Below are 17,982 nucleotides of genomic sequence, written 5' to 3'. Positions count from 1 at the left end.
GCCAGGAAGTGGTGAATCCGTGGAATTCTTTGTCACAGTCAGCTGTGGAGGCCAAGTCTTTATGAATATTTAAGGCAGAGGTTGACAGATTCTTGATTGGTCAGGGCATGAAGGGATATGGGGAGAAGGCAGGAAATGGGAGCTGAGATGAAAATTGGATCAGCCATGATGAAATGGTGGAATGGACTCGATGGGCCAAATGGGTAGTTCTGCTCCTATATCTTATGGTCTTATGGTCACGCAGGCATTCTCAATAAATCCATAACAGAGTAATAACCATAATAAAATCAATGAAAGCCCTCACCAATTTGAGTGTTCAAGCTTGTGCAAATACAAAAAGAAATAATATTAATGAATAAATAAGCGATAGTTGTTGACAAGATGAGGCGAAGTGTCCTTGAAAGTGAGTCCATAGGTTGTGGGAACATTTCAGTGATAGGGCAAGCGAGGCTGAGTGAAGTTATCTGCTGCGGTTCAACAGCCTGGTGGTTAATGGTTCACAAGCAGCAAGGGCAACAACAGACCAAAACAGGAGAACAAGTGACATTACCACCGTCCCAACCCCTCACACACACAGGCCATGGCTGATGTTCTGCACCTGCATCTGTCTCCTACTGCTTAGCCGTTCATGCCTATGATTAAAGAGAGGATGTGTTACATAGCAATCGTTGCTCAATGCTGAGAAGTGCCTGTCAGGTTTGAATTGCCAGCAGGGTGCTTATGTGTGTGACCTTCAGCATACGTGTGAGTTTATGGAACACTTTAAGCAATGGCAGCCCGCACTGGGGACTTGATGCCTGGCATGAACTGCCACAGCTGCCTTCTTCATTGCGTGCAGATTGAGGGTTTTTTTTAGCTCTCTGTGGAATAAGAATATTTCCCATTATTTGCACCACCTCCATTAACGCCATCACTGCCTTATTCCAGAATGTGATATGTTCTTCAATGTCTATTATGTTAGTTTAAGTTTCAAAATGCCTGCCAGCATCTTTCTTTTTCACTGCCAGATGTTACTGCAGCCACAATCCTTTGAGAAGGCAGGTTGATTTTAAGTGGTGCCGGCTGGTTTTAAGTTGTGTTGCCTACAAGCTGGATTGGGCTGACAGCTGCGAAGATAGGGCACTGAAGGGAATGGTCAGGACTGGCTTCACTCAGTAATTATATAAATGTGCTGGCACCACAATGTTGGCATCTCCTGTATTGGATGTAATGGGCATGGATGAATCAATCCCGATGCCTATTTTAGGCTTTCCATTTTAGTATTTCTATGTCCACAACACGGCTCAGATAAAGCCTTTGAAATATGCATATGCATTCTGGACATTAATCCATCTGGTGCACAATGCGCTTTGAAGTGTATTAGAACTGTTTACTCTAAGTTGGGATAGGGGAACAGATGATGGCTGCTCTGTGTAGTCAGTTACAAGATTGTGGATGCTCTGGTTTGCTGTTTCTTCCAGCTTTAGTGAAAAAAATGACAAGGTGTGCAAACCATCAGAGCCTGAAAAATTAATTTGCAGAGGATCGTGCGACTGCATTCGGCTAATAGTTTGTAATCATTTATCACTGCTGCTTCCATTGACAACAGCTAATAAGAATTCTACTTTCTTTTAAATAAACTACTTTGAATCCTCTTCTAATAATTTTAATTTCCCAACACAGTATTATTGTGGCGATTCTCAAAGGAGTGGGCATAAATTCAAAATTTGAAGAAATCACTGCCTAGAATTGCAGGCTTTATGATAGTGCAATAATTGTTCAACAAATCCCTCTTCATGTGTTAGATCCAAACTGGTTTTTGTATTGCCCTCGTGCTATTCTGGTTCAATCCAGTTTTGATTTACGTATCTCGCACGGCCAATGGCAACAACAGACTTGTTGCTCTTGGACTAATAATGAACAGCACTAACTAGTCAGGCTATCTTGGTTTCGTGATGACCTCAGCTACTTGAGTCCTGCCCTTTGGAGACGGTAACTAGCAAAGGAGTTTTAAAAGCCATGCAGGACACTTTGTGTGACCTCGGCAGCTAGCCAACAGGGAGGACAGAACCCTCTGACAGCTTAATTCCTCAGGCAACTGATAAAAATCAGGAGGCAAGCACTTGTTAAAATATAAATAATGCTTCTCAAGCAAGGAACAAAAATTCAGGTAAATACTGTTTTGAAACAAAATAGCATACAAGGTTCCCTTCTCCTCTACATTGCTGTATATGTCAGTCCAAATTGGTCTGCTCTACTACCAGAAGGAACGTTTCTTTCCATTTCAGAGAACCAACTCAGCTAACAGAACAACATGGAAGAAAGGAAGGAGCGTTCGAAATGAATGCTGCACTTGAGCAGACTGTATCCTTCATGGTTGCAGGCAGTGAGAACAGCAATCACTCAAATAGCTTGTTTGTCCATTTAGTGTTGCCTTCAGCATTCAGTACTCTGGCAAGGTACAGACTTGGCTGTAGGGAGAAAGCACTCCTCCTGGCATCCAGCAAAAGTATTCTCCCATGAAAGAGCTTGGAAGACAGCAAAAAGCTTTCTAATAATCATTTTGGGAGCATTTACCTTACTATTTCCCTAACCTAGACATAAGGGGCAAAGCATAATCCTGGGTATACCATAAAATACTCATTAGTGCACTAGCATGCCATTACAGAGTTCAAAGTTCAAAGTAAATTTATTATCAAAGTACATATACGTCACCATATACATCCCTGAGATTTGTTTTTTTTTTATTTACAGAAATAGAGTGCAGAGGAGGTCCTTCCAGCCCTTTGAGTCGAGCTGCCCAGTAACCTCCAATTTAACCCTAGCCTAATCATAGGACAATTTACAAAGACCGATTAACGTACCAGCCATCTTTGGGCTGTGTGAGGAATCCATATCACCCAAAGAAAACCCACACAGTTACGGGAAGAATGGGCAAACTCCTACAGTGGCAGCAATTGGTACTGTGAAGCTTTTGCGCTAACCACTACACGGACATACACCCTAAATCAAAGGAAGACATTGAAGCACCACACCCATCAGGATGGACAAACAACTAATGTGTAGAAAACAACAAACAGACAAATACAAAAGAAGAAAATAAATAAATAAGCAACAAATATCGAGAACATGAAGAGTTTTTGGAAGTGAGTCTTTAGGTTGTGGGGACAGTTCAGTGATAGGACGTGTGAAGTTGAGTGAATGTATGCCCTCCGGTTCAAGAGCCTCAAAAATTAAGCCTTGCTCTTTAGTCTTTGCTTGTATACAGGTAGGAGAAGGACAGTCAAATGATAAGATTTCCCGAAATGTGGTCTAGGCATGGAACAGTAGGCATTCCTAACTGTAGTATAGCAGTGGCCGAGTGTGTTGGGACCCCTGGTGCTGCAAGTGATATGCTGAAGATAATTGGGCAGAGGTTGCTTGAAACAATCCTGACTGAAGTCCCTAACTATGATTTGAAATGATGGGGATGGGCAGTTTTCTTTTTGGTGATGGCGGCACTCAATATCCCGAGTGCCTGATTAATGTCAGCTTTTGGCAATATGTAAACTGTGGTTTGGACCACAAAGGAGAAGTCTCTTGGTAAGTTGGCACTTAATTGTTAGATGCTTCAGGTCAGGGGAACAAGAGTGTGACAAAAACCACTCTATCCGAGCACCTCAAAGAGTTTATCTTAAAACACAGAACCACCACCAGTTCTTCCAGTCATCCCCACTCTGCTGCCTTCTCCCCATACCCTTTGATGCTTTGGCTAATTGAGAACCTATCTATCTCTGCCTTAAATGCACCCAATGACTTGGCCTTCACAGCCGTTCGTGGCAACAAATTCCACAGATTTACTACCTTCTGACTAAGTAATTTCTCCGCATCCCTGTTCTAAATGGACGTCCTTCAATCTTGAAGTTGTGCCCTCTTGTCCTGGACTCCCCTACCATGGGAAATAACTTTGCCATATCTAATCTGTTCAGGCCTTTTAACATTTGGAATGTTTCTATGAGATCCCCCCTCATTCTCCTGAACTCCAGGGAATACAGCCCAAGAGCTGCCAGACATTCCTCATACAGTAACCCTTTCATTCCTGGAATCATTCTCATGAATCTTCTCTGAACCCTCTCCAATGCCAGTATACCCTTTCTAAAATAAGGAGCCCAAAACTGCACACAATACTCCGTGTGGTCTCACGAGTGCCCTACAGAACCTCAACATCACATCCCTGTTCTTATATTCTATACCTCTAGAAATGAATGCCAACTTTGCATTTGCCTTCTTCACCACCGACTCAACCTGGAGGTTAACCTTTAGAGTATCCTGCACAAAGACTCCCAAGTCCTTAGTATCTCTGTATTTTGGATTCTCTCCCCATCTAAATAATAGTCTGCATGTTTATTTCTTCCTCCAAAGTGCATGACCATACACTTTCCAACATTGTATTTCATTTGCCATTTTGTTGCCCATTCCCCAAACTATCTAAGTCTCTCTACAGGCTCTCTGTTTCATCAACACTACCTGCTCCTCCACTTATCTTTGTATCATCAGCAAATTTAGCCGTAAATCCATTAATCCCATAGTCCAAATCATTGACATACTCATAAAAATCAGCGGTCCCAACACCGACCCCCGTGGAACTTCACTGGTAACCGGCAGCCAGCCAGAATAAGATCCCTTTATTCCCACTCTCTGTTTTCTGCCAATCAGCCAATGTTAGTAACTTCCCTGTTATTCCATGGGCTCTTATCTTGCTAAGCAGCCTCATATGCAGCACCTTGTAAAGGGCCTTCTGAAAATCCAAATCCACCACATCTACTGCAACTACTTTTCTAAGCCTGCTTGTAATTTCCTCAAAAAGTTGCAGTAGGTTAGTCAGGCAGGATTTTCCTTTCAGGAAACCATGCTGGCTTTGGCCTATCTTGTCATGTGCCTCCAGGTACTCTGTAATCTCATCCCTAACAATTGATTCAAACAACTTCCCGACCACTGATGTCAAGCCAACAGGTCTATAGTTCCCTTTCTGCTGCCTCCCACCCTTTTTTAATAGTGGAGTAACACTTGCAATTTTCCAGTCATCCAGTACAATGCCAGAATCTATCGATTCTTGAAAGATCATTGTTCATGCCTCTGCAATCTCTCCAGCTACTTCCTTCAGAACCTGAGGGTGCATTCCATCAGGTGTAGGAGATTTATCCATGCTCAGACCATTAAGCTTCCTGAGCGCCTTCTCAGTTGTAATTTTCACTGCACCTACTTCACTTCCCCGACACTCTTGAATTGTCTGGTATACTACAGATGTCTTCCACTGTGATGACTGATGCAAAATATGCATTCAGTTCCTCTGCTATCTCTGCATCTCTCATTACAAAATTTCCAGCGTCATTTTCTATTGGTCCTATATCTACCCTCAACCCCTTTTTATCCTTTACATACATAAACAAGTTTTTAGTATCTTCTTTGATACTAGTTGCCATCTTCCTTTCATAATTCATCTTTTCCTTCCTAATGACATTCTTATTTTCCTTCTGCAAGTTTTTAAAAGCTTCCCAATCCTCTATCTTCCCACTAGTTATGGCTTCCTTGTATGCCCTCTCTTTTGCTTTTACTTTGGCCTGACTTCACTTGTCAGCCACGGTAGTGTCCTTCTTCCATTCAAAAATTTCTTCTTACTTAGAATATATCTGCTTGCAGTTAGCTAATTTTTTGCAGAATCTCCAGCCATTGCTGCACTGTTATCCTTCCTGCTAGTGTCCCTTTCCAGTCAACTTTGTCCAGTTCCCCTCTCATGCCATTGTAATTTCCTTTATTCCACTGAAATACCGACACTTTGGAATTTAGTTTCTACTTCTCAAATTTCAAAGTGAACGCGATCATATTGTGATCACTGTTCCCTAAGGATTCCTTAACCTTAAGCTCTCTTATCACCTCTGGATCATTGTACAACACCCAATCCAGCACAACTGATCTCCTAGTGGGCTCAACAACAAGCTGTTCTAAAAAGCCATCTCTTAGACCTTCTACAAATTCTCTCTCTTGCGGTCTAGTACTTGCCTGGTTTTCCCAATCCACTTTCATGTTAAAATTCTGAACGATTATCAAGAAATTGCCCTTCTGACACACCATATTCTGGCTGCTGTTTGGAGACCTGTACACAACTGCCTACTAACATATCTTTCTGATACACCATATATCCTTGGACATTCGGCTCCCAGCGGCAGCTGTCATGTAGCCAAGTTTCAGAGATGGCCGCAACATCATACGTGCCAATCTGTAGCTGAACTTCAAGATCGTCCATTTTATTTCTTATTCTGTGTGCATTCATATATAACGTTTTCAGTCCAGTCTTTGTTGTTTTCTGTTGTAAATCATCTCACTGGCTGTGATTATGCCTCACCTCCCACTTGTTCTTCCTATCATCTCTGTTTTATGCTATCTTTGATTTATTTCTGTTTTCTCCTTCCTCAGCCCTATCACTCCGATTCCCATCCCTCTGCCAAATTAGTTTAAGCCCTCCCTAACAGCTCTATTAAACCTGCCTGCTAGGATACTGGACCCCTTTGCGTTCAGGTGTAACCTGTCCTTTTTGTACGGGTCGTACCTCCAGTTAATATCACACATTAATAGTCACCACACATTAATATGCCTGATCATGCTATTCTTGCACTAATTAGCATGTGGCACAGGCAGTAATCCTGAGATTACTACCCTGGAGGTCCTGCTTTTCAGCTTCCTACCCAACTCCCTGAATTCTCTGTTCAGGACCTCCTCCCTTTTTCTACCTATGTTATTGGTAGCAATGTGTACCAAGACTTCCGGCTGTTCACCCTCTCCCTTCGGAATACTCTGCACCTGATCCGAGACATCCCATACCCTAGCACCTGGGAGGCAACACACCATGCGGCTATCTCTATCAGGCTGACAGAACCTCCTGTCTGTTCCTCTTACTATGGAATCCCCAATGACTACCGCATTCCTCATCTTCTTCTCTCCCTTCTGTACCACGGAACCAAACTCAGTGCCAGAGACCCAGTCACCGTGGTCGTCTTCTGTCAGGTCGCCCCCTTCAACAGCATCCAAAACGAGATAGTGATTACTGAGAGGGATGGCCACAGGGGTGCTCTCTACTATCTGAGCTCTTCCCCTTCCTTCCCTGACAGTCACCCACTTATCTGACTCCTGTAGCTTCCGGGTGACTAACTCCCTGTAGCTCCTCTCTACCTCTTGCTCGCTTTCCCTAATAATCTGTAGGTTATCAAGTCGCAGCTCCAGATCCCTAACACAGTCTGTCAGGAACTGCATCTCGGTGCACCTGGTGCAGATGTGACCATCTGGGAGACTGGAAGATTCCCAGGATTCCCACATGTGACATCCAGAACAAAGTACTAACCCTACAGACATGCTCTCTATTCCTCAAAAAAATACAAGGAAAAAATGAAGCCCTCTTACCCACTTACCTCACTGAAGCCTAAACGAGCCAAAGCCTTATCACTCTGACTCAGACCACTCCGTCGATGACTGCTCCACTAGGCAGTGTCTCCCTTTTATACCTGAACCTTCCCTCCTCTCCAACACATGATCGGTTCTCTGGTTATAGTCGAGTTCCCGTGAAGCTTCCCCCTTTTAAACCTCATACCTGGACTTGTACACCACCTCCTCTCTCGTATCTCTCCAACTCTCTATTGGTGTGCTGGTTATAGCCAAGTTCTGACAAAGCTTTACCCTTTGAAACTTCACTTCCGGACCTTGGTCTACCTTAATGCACTGTTTTAATGAATTGATCTTTGTAAACAGTATACAAGATGAGATTTTCACAGCACTTTGGTACATGTTACAATAATAAACTAATTAAATTCCAATTCCTGTGGGAATCAGTAGGTTTGTAAAAGATCTTGGCAAATAATCTATCTTTGGAGTTGGAGGCAGGGAGTTCAAGGAAGGGGAGAGCCGTACTGGATCTTCCAGGAAGATGGTGGCTCGTTCAAATGCAGTGGTCACTCTGGATCAACAGTTTTGTGTGAGCAGTACTTACAGTGCGACGTAGAGTTTACATTGCCGGCGACAGCTAGAGCTCAAGAAAAGCAGCTATGATCTGCGCAAAGCTATCAAGGCTGCAAAACAGCAACACAGGGACAAGACTGAGTCAAGATTCACAACGAATAACACATGTGGCTTGTGGTGAGGGCTGCATACCATCGTATACGATCAAAGCCAAATGTTGTGGTGCTGCCAACATCGCGGCCTCTCTCCCAAATGAGCTCAATCGCTTTTATGCTCGATTCGATGTCGCAAACTCTGGGCCTCTGAGGAAAGACACCGCTACAACCTGCAGCCTGGTCATCTCTGAGGGTGAGGTACGCAGATGTTTCCAACGAGTGGACAGATGCAGGGCTGCAGGACTGGACGGCATCCCAGGCCGAGCACTCAGGATGTGCATGGCACAGCTGGCAGGTGTGTTTACTGACATTTTTAATCTCTCCCTCTCCCAGTGTAGAGTGCCCTCCTGCTTCAAATTATCCACCATTGTCCCTGTACCAAAAAAGACCAAGGTAACATGCCTGAACGACTGGCGTCATGTCACACTCACCTCAATAATAAGAAAATACTTTGAGAGACCGGTCAAGGATTACATCTGCAGCTTGCTACCACCGAAAATGGACCTCCTAAAATTCACCTACTGGCACAACCGATTGACAGATGATGCAATAGCCACTGCTCTACATACCGTCCTTACACATCTAGAGAAGGAGGATGCTTATGTGAGAACGCTGTTCTTGGATGACAGTTTAGCATTCAACACCATCATTCCATCCAGGCTTGACAAGAAGCTCAGAGACTTCGGCCTTGACCCTGCCTTGTGTACCTGGATCCTGGACTTCCTGTCAGATCGCTGACAGGTGGTAGGTGGGCTCCCTCACCTCCACCCCTCTGACTCTCAATACAGGAGCCCCTCAGGGCTGTGTACTAAGTCCCCTCCTTTACTTCCTGGATACCCATGACTGTATCGCCACCCACAGCTCTGATCTGCTAATTAAATTTGCCGATGACACAACATTGATTGGCCTTATCTCAAACAATAACGAGGTGGCCTACAGGGAAGAAGTCATCTCTCTGACACAGTGGTATCAGGAAAACAACCTCTCCCTCAATGGCGCAAAAACAAAGGAGCTGGTTGTGGATTACAGGAAGAATGAAGACCAGCTAACTCCTATTGACGTCAATGGATCTGAGGTTGAGAAGGTAAACAGCTTTAAGTTTCTCAGTATCCACATCACTGAGGATCTCACGTGATCTGTACACACCAGCTGTGTGGTGAAAAAGGCACAAAGGCGCCTCTTTCCCCTCAGACGGTTGAGGAAGTTTGGTAAGGGGCCCCCATATCTTAAGAACTTTCTACAGTGGCACAATTGAGAGCATCCTGACTGGCTGCATCACTGCCTGGTATGGGAACGGTACTTCCCTTAATCACAGGACTCTGCAGAGAGTGGTGCAGACAGCACAACGCATCTGTAGTTGTGAACTTCCCATGATTCAGGACATTTACAAAGACAGGTGTGTAAAAAGGGCCCAAAGGATCATTGGGGGCCCAAGTCACCCCAACCACAATCTATTCCAGCTGCTACCATCCAGGAAATGGTACCACAGCATAAAAGCCAGGACCAACAGGCTCTGGGACAGCTTCTTCCACCAGGTCATCAGATTGATTAACTCAAATTCAGATTCAGTTTATTTGTCATTTAGAAACCACAAATGCAATGCAGTTAAAAAATGAGACAACGTTCCTCCAGAATGATATCACAAAAGCATATGACAAAACAGACTACACCAGAAAATCCACATAACGTTTGGCAATCCCCAATCCAGAGTCCGGAGAGGCTGCTGCGTATTAATATCGTGCTACCGTCTTAGCGTGTTCCCCAGAAAGGAGCTCCAAAACCACCAGACAAAACAAGACCAAAAACTAAAGCTACAAGACCTGCACAAAACCACATAGTTACAATATATAGTTACAACAGTGCAAACAATAACATAATTGATAAAAAACAGACCATGGGCACAGTAAAAATAGTCCAAAGATGTTAAAAGACTATAAGTTCAAAAGAAATCACCACACAGTTTCCACAAGTCCCCAGGGTCCCGACAGACTCGCCATTCCACGCCGGCGGCAGAAGGGATTATCCCCGCTATGGACTTCCACGGCGCCACCCGACTCAGCCTCGCAGACACAGCGCACAACAAAAGCTCCATCGAACCCAGCCTCGCAGACGCAGCACACACCAAAAGTGACCTGACCGCAGCGGACTCCGAGTCCGTTGAATCTCCGAGCCGATGACCATCCCCTCCGGCATAGCTTCTCTGAGCACCATCCTCTGCCGAGTGTATTAAGATGGCCCCACCAACGGCCATCGGCAACGCGACCCCGAGGACTGGGGGCCTGTTCTTCCCAGCAGAGTCCCGGACCTCACAGCAGCAGCAGCAATGAAAAAGGTCTTCCTGGAGATTTCCTGATGTTCCTCCATGCTCCCACATCCGTTTTCAATCAATTATGATTGCGCACGGCACCCCACTTCACATATAACAGATAATCAGCTCCGGAGTGGCCGCTGCAAGCTGCATCGTGCCGCCATCTTGGAATCATGTTGATTTGAATGTATTCTATGTTATATCGACTGTTCTATTTATTATAAATTGTTATAAATTACAATGATTGCACATTGCACATTAGGCACCAGTGACCCCTGTTTCCATCCAAGGGGCCAGTGTGGACATGGTGGAGGATTACAAATACCTGGGGATAAGAATTGACAATAAACTGGACTGGTCAAAGAACACTGAGGCTGTCTAAAGAAGGGTCAGAGCCGTATCTATTTCCTGAGGAGACTGAGGTCCTTTAACATCTGCCGGATGATGCTGAAGATGTTCTACGAGTCTGTGGTGGTCAGTGCTATCATGTTTGCTGTTGTGTGCTGGGGCAGCAGGCTGAGGGTAGCAGACACCAACAGAATCAACAAACTCATTCATAAGGCCAGTGATGTTGTGCGGGTGGAACTGGACTTTCTGACGGTGGTGTCTGAAAAGAAGATGCTGTCCAAGTTGCATGCCATCTTGGACAATGACTCCCATCCACTCAATAATGTACTGGTTAGGCACAGGAGTACATTCAGCCAGGGACTCATTCCACCGAGATGTAACACTGAGCGTCATAGGAAGTCATTCCTACCTGTGGCCATCAAACTTTACAACTCCTCCCTCGGAGTGTCAGACACCCTGAGCCAATAGGCTGGTCCTGGACTTTAATTCCACTTGGCATAATTTACTTATTATTATTTAATTATTTATGGTTTTATATTGCAATATTTCTACACTATTCTTGGTTGGTGTGGCTGTAACAATACCCAGTTTCCCTCGGGATCAATAAAGTATGTCTGTCTGTCTGTCTGTCTGTAGACGGAGAAATAAGGTCAATTCACTATTCAATTCACTTGAACCATTCACTCTGAGTCCAACCAAAGGGGTACTTGTTTATCCTTTACTTCTTTTTCATGATTGCAAGACACTGCTGCATATTAACAACATCAAGTACTGCAGGTCTACCCCATCAGTGAGTCACTCAGTAGAGGAAGAGCTGGAATTGGAGTAAACCATGTTACCGCCTGCTACAGGAAGGTGTTGGAGTTGGTGCAGGAAGATGGTGTGCAGTCTTACAAATGGAGTGAACATAGAACATAGAACAGTACAGCATATTACAGGCCCTTCGCCCCACAATGTTGTGCCGACCCTCAAACCCTGCCTCACATATAACCCCCCACCTTAAATTCCTCCATATACCTGTCTAGTAGTCTCTTAAATTTCACTAGTGTATCTGCCTCCACCATTGACTCAGGCAGTACATTCCACGCACCAACCACTCTCTGAGTGAAAAACCTTCCTCTACTATCCCCCTTGAACTTCCCTCCCCTTACCTTAAAGCCATTTCCTCTTGTACTGAGCAGTGGTGCCCTGGGGAAGAGGTGCTGGCTATCCACTCTGTCTATTCCTCTTAATATCTTGTACACCTCTATCATGTCTCCCCTCATCCTCCTTCTCTCCAGAGAGTAAAGCCCTAGCTCCCTTAATCTCTGATCATAATCCATACTCTCTAAACCAGGCAGCATCCTGGTAAATCTCCTCTGTACCCTTTCCAATGCTTCCACACCCTTTCTATAGTGAGATGACCAGAACTGGGCACAGTACTCCAAGTGAGTGAATGTCTTGGGCATTTTTCTTGTGATTACAAAACCCTGTTGGACATCTGCAATGTAGAACGCTGTCAGTCCGGTTCACTGGCTCATTGGCAAGATTGACAGAAGGGGAGCTGCAAGGCCTTGGCTGCAGCACAAGCCAGGCCCTCACGATGCAGCATCACTTGGTGTAGTTGTCCAGGGGAGGGGACGCTGGAGGCAGTGTGACATAGCTGTCCATGCTGAGGTTTGGGCTGGCCCCTCCCATCAATGCTGCCCTCCAGTGTTCGCTCGGCAAAAGACAAGTTGGATTGCATTCATCAGCAGTTGCACTAATGTGTAAGGATTGTTCTGCTGAGGGTTTATTCTTGCTGACAACACCCCGTGCACCATCAATCCACAGGGCATGATCCTTACAACAGTTTACTGCTATTATTATTATTATTATTATTATTATTATTATTATATTTATTTGTGCTATATGAGCCTTGTGCTGTGTTGGTGCAGTGTTTTGCCTCTTGGACTCGGAGGAGCCCTGTTTCATTTGGCTGTATTCATGGGTATTCACATATCGTTGAATGACAATTAAACTTGAACTGGAGGTGGACCAAATGCACTTGAGGGTAGGGTGGAAGATGGTGATGAAGCTGATCAAGTTGACGAGATCTGCTTGGAGCTCCAGAACAACATCCGATGCTGACACATTATGTACGCACTCTTCATGCAGACATGCAATAATGTGGCTTTCAGAGGTGAAAGCAGTGAAAAATCATGCTGGGGTTGTCTGAATGGAGAACGGAGAAGGGGAAGGTGGGAGGTACAGCAGAGAAAAGGAGGAATGGAGACCCAGAAAACAAGGATTAAGCCTGAAATTCCACCCTGCTAACTCAGAGAAAGGTAACCATCTGGTGCTTTATTCCAAGAATTTTACTGCTACACTTATCCAGCATTTTTATGACTGGTATCCAGTTTCTAGTAAAACCAGAAGCTGAACAAATTCCTCAGCGTTTCCAGCCTAAGATTACAGTCAAGGATAAAGTGGACACATTTGTATGGATATCAGTAAACACATGAAGTACCCAAATGGAACAATGCACTTGTTATTTGTATTGGCTGAAAATGTTTCTGTTACGCTCCAAGAATAAGGATTAATTAGAACCTCATTAAATTTAATGTGTACAGATCTGAAGACTTCAATGCTGCTTTCATTTGCTGGAGGAAATCGATATGCTGCTTTATGTTTTGAAAGCTGCTCAATGCTTGAATGCAGTCAGATATCTCCAGTGCATAGGAAACCACGCTGTGCATGTGATCAACAAACAGTGGCTTGGGATTTTAATAGAACTGAATACTTAATAGCACTGAAACAGACAAAGTAAATCAAAAGGGAATGCTAATCAGGCATATTGGAAGAGAAAATGCTGTTTTGTTACACACTTTCTTGCATCTCTTTACAATGGAGAGAAACAGAAGAAGAAAAACACAACTTAATCCCAAGTATTTAAAGGTACTCAACAACATTTGATTATATTTGCTAGAATTTTAGGTTTATAGCTATGCACGTATTTGTGGGTTGCTCTATCAAAGTACTGCTGTCAGCTGTTTCATCTCGGTCTTCCTGAACCACTTCTACCTCTTTGGATTGAATCTGGTTATCGTTGCCAGGTAGTTCATGGAGAAAGGAAATATGATGCTACACCATCTGCAGTATATGACAATAAAGACAGGCCTTTGCTGTTCTAACTGATCATCTTCTGTTAAATCCAATGCTTCTGCTAGATCAAATGCTGCTGAAACAATTTCAACCTTCCTTGTGGATTCTATCCCTTTCTGCTTGTTCCATCTGCTTAAGATTAACTCATCATGCTGTAATGCACTTCTGTAGTATTGTGGAACAAGTCCCTTTAGCTATTCACCCTGGCCTCTTAATTATCTTGACTGTCTGAACTGATGTTTTAAAATTTATTTAACATGTTCCATTCCCTTTATTTCTGGCTTTACTACAATGTACACAATTCCTTGTAAAGACCGAGGACCCATGTGGCCATAAGCCCGTGTTTTAGTTGTCTGCTACAAAACATATTGGCATTCATCAATTGTGCAGTCAGACTGCCTCTTCCTATTTGACACAACTGAAAGGCAAAATGCCTTCTTGAAACTAATGATCTGTCCTTTAAAATAAATCCCTGATCTCCTCAATCTTTCCACTTGGTATGTTCTGCTGAATCTGTGCCAATAAGAGATGATTTACAGAGCTGTATGGACTAGAATTTTTGTTGATTGCATCATTTACATTACCATTTCAAAATTCACATAAATCCCAAAGAAAGTTTTACAAATGCAATGGGACAGGTCTTCCAGATTCGATGCCTTCTTCTTAGGCACTCACTTGGAGTGGAAGATAACTATATTAAAGTTGTGTCTTCAGAAACCAAATTCAAACTGAAGGTTACTGCAGCAGGCAGAACAAGGGCAGGGTAGCAACTGGGCAGAAAAGTATATGATTCAGTAAGTTTACTGTGAAACTCATGAATAATTTGTTACTTCTTGGAATGTCTACCTGAGCAGCTCCAGAACAGCTCCAGAACATCTAGAAAAGAGACTGGAGATGGCACATGCACAGAAGAACCTCAGAAACCCTAAAACATCAATTGTTTGTTCATTCCCCTCCATAAATGCCACCTGACTTGCTGAGTTCCTCGAACATTTTGCATGTTTGCTCAAGATTTCCAGCATCTGCAGACTTTCTTGCATTTTTTTTGGAAGCTGTCCTCCAGTTTGCCCTGTGCTATGCTTAGGAGGAAGCTTTGTTATTGCTTCTCAAGAGCAGCGATGCCATAATTCAATGAACTGATAAAGTCATAAAGTAGCACACCACTTCTCACTTGTGTCTGGGACACTGATGGACTCCTTCGTTTTTGAATAACAAGAGTAAAGATACATAGATTTTGATAGTGAGGTGGCAGTGCTTGTAGGGATGAGAGAAGGTATCCACCCTCAAACCTACGATCTTACAGCATTTTTCCCCGCTTTGCCTAAAAGCATTTACTTGCATGAACAATTCTAAATCACCTTCTTCCACTTTGACAAGCTGATATCTATATATTCAGAAGCCCAGCTCTCCAAAACTTCTTCCTAGAATCCAACAGCTTCGTATTGTGTTCAGCAGAGATACTGTAAGTCAAAAGGCCTGTTCCTGTGCTGTACTGTTTTATGTCCTAGTTACAACTATCCTGCCATTCAGTCCTGTTGTGGGATAAACTTCAGGGGCTTGCCAGCGACTATATTTCATTAAGAGTTTGAGAAGGTTTGGTATGTCACCCAAGACTAGCAAATTTCTACAGGTGCACCATGGAAAGCATTCTGACTGGCAGCAGCATCATCGTTTGCTATTGAGGCCCCAGTGTACAGGATAAGAGCACTGGCCTAGCCCCCCCCCCGCATCGAGCACTCCTTCAATATGTGATGCCACAAGAAGGCAGTATCCATCATTGAGGACCCTCTCCATCCTGGCCCTGACCCCTTCTCATTAATAACATCAGGAAGGAGGTATAGGAGCCTGAAGACAGTTTCTCAATGCTTTAAGAATAGCTTCTTCCCCTCTGCCGTCAGATTTCTGAATAGACTGAACCCATGAACACTGCATCAGTTTTTGCTCGCTTTTGCACTAGTGATTTTTTAAAATTTGTAACTTATAGGAATTTTTAATATATTATTCTGTATTGCTGCCACAAAACAACAGATTTTATGACATATGTTAGTGATGATAAACCTGATTCTGATTCTGAATCTCCCATGTTGTCTTAAACCAGCAAAAAAACTGGATGGGCAATTGTGACTTCAAATGGCATCTTCATGACAAAGAGCAAGGGTTGAAAGTGATAAGGGAATGGGAAAGGGACATTTAGATTTTGCTAAAGAAGAAAGCATAATTCTGCCATCAAGTTAGAGACCATGCAACTGCACAGGCATACCCATCATTCACTAAAAAGTCAACATGCTCATATGTTCTTTTAGCCTGTTTTTCCTGACGATCAATCATTACAAGGAGGGCAGAAAAGGTTGAAGTTGATTACAGTAAGAGAGAGATGGCAGACAATCACTCTTGATAACTGGAAGAAGGAGAGGAGATAAAAACTATGCCCATCCACATATCCTGGACTAACCTCCCTGTTTAATGATTCCGGGTCCACCAACTAATTTGCAGAACATAAGACAACAAGAAGAGTGCCATTAGGTGAGGTTATATAACCTACCCAGCAGAGGCTAGGGAAAATATTCCTGAAGGGTTTGAAGTCATGGGACCCAGAATACATGGACACCAGACTAATAAAAAGAACATCATGCTCACCACCATACAGCAACCTGCAATATCGATCCATAACTGATGTGAATGACTGTAAGTTCTTTAACTTTCTTTTACATCAGTACTAGAAAACTTTTATTGTACTTACAACCATCAATGAAGTATCTGGCATTTTCATTGGAATCTGTGTCAATCATGTTCAAGCTTGTGTAACTACTAACTTGGAGTGTAAAGAGGAGTAGAGCATTCGCCTTAATTTCTGCTGCTCTTCAGAAGCAAGTTATGGATTATTGAAAATGCTTTAAGCCATTTTTTCAATGAATACTGCTAATGATATTCTTAACTTTCACGATACTGGATTTCCATTTCTTTTGTTTAACTTGTAAGTTATACTTACATTAAATACTGAACATTGGTGAATTAATTGACCCTTTCCATTGACCCTTTCAGTCTCATTTAAGAATCTAATTTGCAGTGTTGTAACACTACCTGTATAAGCTAACAAGATTATATTTTTCTTAACTATATATAAAAATTTTTGCCTTCCTTTCCTAGAGGTTCTACAGGCTCCTTTCTGTTCTCTTTCGGTGGGTGTCAGAGTGTGTGCTGACACTTAGAGGCAGCCCCAAATCCACTTGTGGGTGTGTTGGTTGTTAACACAAACAATGCATTTCACTTTATAGTGTGATAAATGAATCTTGAATCTCCCTACCTTGTTTTAAATGGTCATTACTTTTGTATGAGATTGACAGTGAGGATGAGTGACCAATTCAACTGTTAGCTACAGTCACTTATTCCCCATATCTACAAGCGCTATAAGGAGAGTAGGATTAATTTAAGTTTACTTTACTGTACCTAAACTAAGGCCATTATTGGTCATTGTGGTAATTCTGTCAGAACCCTGTAAAAGCAGTGAATCAGTGTAATCATCAAAGTATTTTTGGCATACCAAAATAGGTTCACTGATTAGCGATGACAGATGACCAATTTTAATTGTCTTCAAATAACTTAGTCAAGACAAGACGTATGGAAAATAATTGGTAAATTAAGAAGGGCTAAATAATAAAGTTCTGATGCTGGGAATCTGAGATAGAAGCTGCAGAAATACTCAGCAGATAATTCAGTATTACTGGAAAAAGAAATGGGTAAAAATTTGAAGATATCTTCTGATAAAAGTTTCTTGGACTGGAAACTCTTTCTCTTTTCACTACCTGTCTAGCTGAGTGTTCCCAGCTAGAAAGCTGTTTTTATAAATAACTTGTAAATTCTTACAGGTATGCTTTTGCCCAGTACAATACAAATCTTGATTATCAAAGTTCCTTCAGGGATTCAGCTATGATATTGATGTGGGTGAAGAACCGTTCAGGACTGTTTTCCAGCAGTACTAAGAAACTATTTTTCTAAACATCCACCAATGAGTATGTGGTAGTTTCGTTGGAATCTGTGTTCATCATGTTCAAGCTTGCTTTGCCACTAGTGTAAATGAAAACT

At 43.0% G+C, this 17,982-nt stretch overlaps 1 long non-coding RNA gene across 2 annotated transcripts in view; it reads left to right on the top strand.

Moving 5' to 3' along the window:
* LOC140740397 (uncharacterized) overlaps positions 1-8,086 on the top strand; it is a 34,569-nt gene extending 26,483 nt beyond the window's left edge. For both annotated transcript variants that reach the window (XR_012101841.1, XR_012101845.1), the window contains one exon: positions 2,734-8,086. This is a non-coding gene — a long non-coding RNA (uncharacterized lncRNA). The remainder of the gene's footprint in view (positions 1-2,733) is intronic.
* Positions 8,087-17,982: the final 9,896 nt, after the last annotated feature.

The sequence above is a fragment of the Hemitrygon akajei genome, chromosome 2 (genome assembly GCF_048418815.1).
Source record: "Hemitrygon akajei chromosome 2, sHemAka1.3, whole genome shotgun sequence".
Classification (NCBI taxonomy): Eukaryota; Metazoa; Chordata; class Chondrichthyes; order Myliobatiformes; family Dasyatidae; genus Hemitrygon; species Hemitrygon akajei.
Note: the sequence above shows the minus strand (reverse complement) of the source record. Positions and strands in the feature narration are given on the sequence as shown.